Below are 6,183 nucleotides of genomic sequence, written 5' to 3'. Positions count from 1 at the left end.
CCCGGGCGGCGGCGTCCCAGGCGGCGGTGGCGGCGCGCCCGGTTACCGGTCGCCGGCGAGGAGGTCGTGGCTGCGGGCGGCGGCGACCAACGCGGCGGCAGGTCGATTTGGATCGGGGTGAGACTGAACAAACAAGAGAGAGATGGGGATAAGGTTGGACCTGTGTGCGTGGCATGCTGACTGGGCTGCCCAGTCAGCTTTGACCGGGTCAAAACCACTTGACTAGCCTCAAACCGAGTCAAGGGGGGTAAAGTGGACAGTGTAACAAGTTCAGGGTTGAAATCCGACCGGTTTTAGAGTTGAGGGTTGACAATCAAACTCCGTGGTTAGTTGAGGGTTGAAATGTGGACTTTTCTCATATATATACACACACTCACCAGGCATGCTCGATTTGCTCAACGGTCAACGCCTTCCCAGTGCACCACTGTTCAGCTCAAGTCTATCGAGCAAACCATAATCCTTCAGTCAGTCAGCCAGCCCCATAACTCCATAAGCCATGGTAAACATGGTGGAGCAGCAGGACGCCGGCGAGGACATCGTCATCGCAGGCGCCGGCGTGGCAGGCCTCGCCGTCGCCCTGGGCCTCCACAGGTAAAGCAGAGCCACCTCCTCCAGCCTGTACATACATACATATGTCTGCATCACTGCATCCTGAATTGATCAGATGGGGATGATGAACCGCAGGAAAGGCGTTGGGTGCGTGGTGCTGGAGTCGTCGCCGGTGCTCCGGACTTCCGGGTTCGCGATCGCCGCATGGACGAACGCCTTCCGCGCGCTTGATGCCCTTGGGGTAGGCGACACCATTAGGAGTAAACACCTGCAGATCCAACTTCTAATCACTCGACTTTTTGTAGTTGGACTTAATTAGTTAGATGTTTTCCTTCCGTAGGGCGTGTGTCATGTCTCCGACAACAGGGGACGTGGCGCGAGAGATTGATCTCCGGGTGCAAGGAAAATGGTAAGACACGGATCCATAATCTCTAATCTGAATTGCGGACTTGGTTCCAAGCCGTGGAATAGAGCTACTCTGTTCTTCGTGGACTAATCCTTGACGATGCAGCGGACCCAATGAAGCCCGGTGCGTGCAGCGTAACGTGCTGCTCCATGCACTGGAGGAAGAGCTTCCGCCAGGCACCATCCGCTACTCCTCCAAGATCGTCTCCATCGACGACCAAGACGGCGACGGCGACGGCGATGCCAAGATCCTCCATCTCGCCGACGGCTCCATTCTCCGTGCAAAGGTACTGATTGGCTGTGATGGGATCAACTCGGTGGTGGCGAAATGGCTGGGGCTCGCCAAGCCGTCCGACTCGGGGCGCAGGGCCACGCGGGGCCACGCCAAGTACCCCGATCGGCCATGGCTTCGAGCCCAAGATGCTGCAGTTCAGCGGCCAGGGCTTCCGCGCGGGCTTGGTCCCGTGCAACCACACCGACGTCTACTGGTTCTTCACATGGTCTCCTTCTCCTACTCCGGGCGGTAAGGATGACGCCGAGCAGAACCCGGCGGAGATGAAGCAGTTCGTGCTGGCCAAGCTCAGAAGCATCAAGGCTCCTCCCGAGGTGCTGGAAGCGGTCGAGAGGAGCGAGATGAACGACGTCCTCGTGGCGCCGCTGCGGTACCGTCCCCCGCTGTCGCTCCTGTCCGCGAGCATCAGCAAAGGGAACGTGTGCGTCGCCGGCGACGCCCTCCATCCGACGACGCCGGACCTGGCGCAGGGCGCGTGCGTCGCGCTGGAGGACGCGGTCGTCCTCGCGCGGTGCCTCGGCGACGCCATCGTCGGGACGGAACGGGAGGTGGAGGCGGCTCTGCGCCGGTACGCCGGGATCCGGCGGTGGAGGAGCGCGCAGGTGATCGCGGCGTCCTACATGGTGGGGCGTGTGCAGCAGAGCGATCACGCCGTGGTGAGGTTTGCGCGGGACAGGCTGCTGTCCGGGATGCTCGCCAAGGGGCTCCTCATGATGCCGGATTTCGACTGCGGCACGCTGTGAACTGTGGGGGCTGTAACTTAATACTCCCCCGTAAACTAATATAAGAGCGTTTAGATTACTACTTTAGTGATCTAAATGCTCTTATATTAGTTTATAGAGGAAGTAAAATATACTTTTCCTTAATCATCCAGATCAAGAACATAGATTTTTGTCCCAGCTTTGCTAGACAACGATCAAAATAGTCTGTGTGCCGGATCAATTTATGTATGTATATATTCCAAGATGGAAGCAATACGATACCTTTCTTTCTGGATAAACCATTTAAATCAAATACCTACCTTCAACTAAAACAGGCATGCTAAGGGCAGCTCCAGCCCTTCCCCTAAACTTGTTTTTGAACACATTACAATCAAAGATGTTCACATACACGCACGCGGTCGTCGGGATGAAACCATCAGAAGCAGCACACTTTGAAGCAGGCTGGCGAGTCCTCCTCCGTCATCGTTGCCCGACCCGGCGTCGGAGTTGTCGTCGTCGGGCTTGGGACGGCGGAAGGTGGAGATGTCGCGGCAGGGCTTCTCGGCGGCCGCCTAACGCTCGCGGATGATCCGCTCCACCTCCTCCTGCCTCATGCGCAGTGCAGCCGCGGCCACCGAGGACGTGGGCTAGGGGCGAGGGTGGCGGTCGTTGGAGGCGTCATCGTAGGCGGCCGCGGCAATCTCGACGAGGGACCATTCCTCGCTTTACCTGGACATCTCCCTGTCGAGGCGACGGAGATGGCGCGTGGCCGTCTTCGACGTCGTCACGAAGTGCTCCAGGGCCTAGGCATACGTTAGGTTCGGGTCCGCCATGATGTGTGGCGGCGGAACCTTTGAGTCCGTGAACTTGGTTCGACGCGTGTCGTTGTGGCTTCCCGTCGGCGTTGTTGTCGGTCAGCGTACTCCTGCACCATCATGGTGCGCTGGGATGACGACAAGGAGCCGTCGCTGAGGAGGTAGTGCAGAATGCATCCGCACGCATTGGGCAGGGCGGCGGCGAGCAATGCTCCTCCTTCATGACACGCCAGGGGGGTGGCGAGAGCCACTACTCCTTGATGCGCCGGGGCGGCGGCGAGAGCCGCTCTTTCTTGACACGGCGTCCAATTTGTGAGCCGCGGCTATGGAGAGCGTGGAGTGGATGCCGGCTCCGACTTCACGGGGAGGAGCACCCCCAGTGGCGGAGCTGGGCCGTTGGTGTGGATGACGGAGCGATGGAGCATCAACTACATCTGCTCCCCGAACTCCGCGTTCATGCGGGCGTAGACCTGACCTGGCACCGCCGATGCGGACTTCGGCGGTGGCGGCTGCTGGTTCTCCTCGTCACCGGAGGAGATGACGATCTCCGCCCGCGTCGAGTCGCTGCCAACTGACGAGAACGACAACCCCGGAGTTTGAGCGTGGCGTCTCCACGAGTCGCCAGATCCCGCCCCAGAACCGACTGCCGGTGCCGATGCCTAGGACTTGCCCATCGACGGAGATGTGAAGGGTGATGGACGGGAAGGATCGCGGGAGGAGGGTGCGATGTGGACGGCGCCGGAGCGCGGCTTAAATAGCTGCGGTGAGGCCATGTGAAGGGCCAATCAGCCGCTTCAGTGCGGCGCAGCGGTCGGTGTTGGTTCCTCGGGAACCTGCGTTAGCATTGAAGCGGCGGCTATCGGGAGGTCGCGCCGGTCAGCGCCGCCCTCCCTCCCTCCCTCCGATCACATCGCGGCATAAATGTCGGCCTCCGCTTGCTCTAGGACTGTACGAATGCGGCGGTAAGCGACACATGCATCGAAAGAAAAGCGTGGGAGAGGCGGTGACGGGTTTTTGATGGGGCAGGGCGGTCAGAAACGGGATTGAGAGCAGTTCGGACTCTCGAAAACCTCACCCACTTTTGTCTTCGGTTTGCGGAAGTAATTGCGTTTGGACCATGCCGCGGACCGATACAGTACCACGTTGGATGACTTCTATAGTCCAAACAACACGGTCCAAACGATTACAGAAGGTGTACGGGTTGGCCTTGGATGCAGTAAGTTCCTCAACTTTGTCCTTTTTTTGTGAAAACTTCAGCTTTGTGTAGATACATGAATAGAGAACTGAATGGTTCACTCCGCGGCGGTGTGGCCCAATACGTACTACTTGCTCCGTTTTTAAATATAAATCTTAATTGAGATTTTAATATCAATTACATACATAATATGAACTACATACAGATACATACTGTATCCGTACATGTTTATAATAATCTATACTACTTATAAAAGAGCAAACATTATCTTCTCTAAGTGCACCTCACAAAACGTACACGGATACATTATCATCGCTTGATTAGTCACTCTAAACTCAATCTAATGGCTAGCCTTAACCTAATATATTCTCTTTGTGCACTTAGCAATTTACATTAACTGACCGTACTCCACCGCGAAGAAAAATTTGGAAGTCCACGCCTGGCCAATTAGGAAACTATAATCAGGGACACATCCTATTAAGAAATTAATCATGGGCTCATCTAATTATTATGAAACTAATCACAAAGGCATCCTATTATTAGAAAACTAATCACGGGCGCATCCTATTATTAGGAAAATAATCACGCGCATCCTATTAGAAAATTAATCACGGACACATCTAATTATTTGGAAACTAATCATAGACGCATCCTATTAGATAATGGATCACGAACGCATCTTGTAAGGGCATATTTATCCCTAAGGTGTTTTGGTGATTGATGACAACGCGTTTGCGGACTAATCGTGTGCCTTGAGTATCCCAGACATTTCATCGCTAGGCACAAGACGGTTGAGTGCCCCTCGAAGACTGTTGAAGACGACGTCTTTTTTTCGTTTCTTTTTGGTGGACTTGAGTCCTAGGAAAGCCGTACTATTAAGAGGGGGTCTACGTTGGAAAGGTTTGGTGGAATCATCACGTACACATCTTCTTCTTGTCCCCTCCTTTTTCCCTTGGAGCTTCCTCCGTTTTCTCGCTATGATAGCCTGGCTTATTAGGGATGATAGACTACTCATATCAATAAGGAATTCCTTCTTTTCCGGGAGCCCATTCGGAAAGAACTCCAAAGTTAAGCGTGCTCACCTTGGAGTAGCGCCAGGATGGGTGACCGACCGGGAAGTTGCTCCCGGGTGCGCATGAGTGAGGACAAAGTGCGCAGAAAAGGCTAGTATTGATCTGTGGGGCCAGTCTAGATCCCGCCAGGAGTAACGACCACCGGCGGGTGTGTCCATGGCGTTACAAGTTGGTATCAGAGCCGACCCTCGCGGTTACACGGATGGTTGCAGACAGGTGCATGGTCATGTTGTTCATGACGTTAGTGGCCCGTCGTGGCACACGACATGGCACATGTACTGGACTGGAAGCACAAACGTATGTGCCAAAAAGGAACGTTCCTGTGGCCTGACGAGGACGTCGGTTCCTCTGAGTGGGGGTGTATGTGATAGCCTGGCTTATTAGGGATGATAGGCTACTCATATCAATGAGGAATTCCTTCTTTTCCGGGAGCCCATTCGGAAAGAACTCCAAAGTTAAGCGTGCTCATCCTGGAGTAGCGTCAGGATGGGTGACCGACCGGGAAGTTGCTCCCGGGGTGCGCATGAGTAAGCACAAAGTGCGCAGAAAAGGCTAGTATTGATCTGTGGAGCCAGTCTAGATCCCGCCAGGAGTAACGACCACCGGCGGGTGTGTCCAGGGCGTTACACTCGCCTCCCTGGTTCTGGCTGCTGAGTTGGGTCACGGTAGTACTGCTCCCAGGAAAGCAGTAGTACCGTAGGCATCAGTGGTAGTACCGTGCGGTGGCGCGGTAGTACAGCAGGTGCCCACGGTAGTACCGCTCCCCTGGAGCTGCACTACCGCTGCCCACCAGGCTAGTGCCGCTCCTTCGCGGTAGTAGGGGCGGATGTAATTTTTTACATCCGCACCTACCGCGGTAGTACCGCTTTCGCTCCGCGGTAGTACCGCGCTATGCTGTCAGGCAGTAGTACCACCCCTCGGCAGTACAACTGTGTCGGGTTTTTGCTTATTCCGTTTCTTTGCGGAAGTAGGCACAGATGTTTCCTTCCCCCTGGCTAGGGGATTTCTGCCTTGCGGTAGTACCGCATGGAGGCGTGGTAGTACCACGCTTGCGAAAGTACCGCCCTTAGCTCCTGCACGTCAGATCTGACCTTGCTATCGCTGGGGTTGCGGCAGTACCGCGGGCTAGTACGGTAGTACAGCATAGCCGTGC

The 6,183-nt window shown here is 55.4% G+C and overlaps 1 pseudogene; it reads left to right on the top strand.

Moving 5' to 3' along the window:
* The first annotated feature begins 505 nt into the window (after window positions 1-505).
* LOC123176285 (monooxygenase 2-like) lies at window positions 506-1,989 on the top strand (annotated as a pseudogene).
* The last annotated feature ends 4,194 nt before the right edge of the window (window positions 1,990-6,183 follow it).

The sequence above is a fragment of the Triticum aestivum genome, unplaced genomic scaffold (genome assembly GCF_018294505.1).
Source record: "Triticum aestivum cultivar Chinese Spring unplaced genomic scaffold, IWGSC CS RefSeq v2.1 scaffold95589, whole genome shotgun sequence".
NCBI classification, from domain to species: domain Eukaryota; kingdom Viridiplantae; phylum Streptophyta; class Magnoliopsida; order Poales; family Poaceae; genus Triticum; species Triticum aestivum.
Note: the sequence above shows the minus strand (reverse complement) of the source record. Positions and strands in the feature narration are given on the sequence as shown.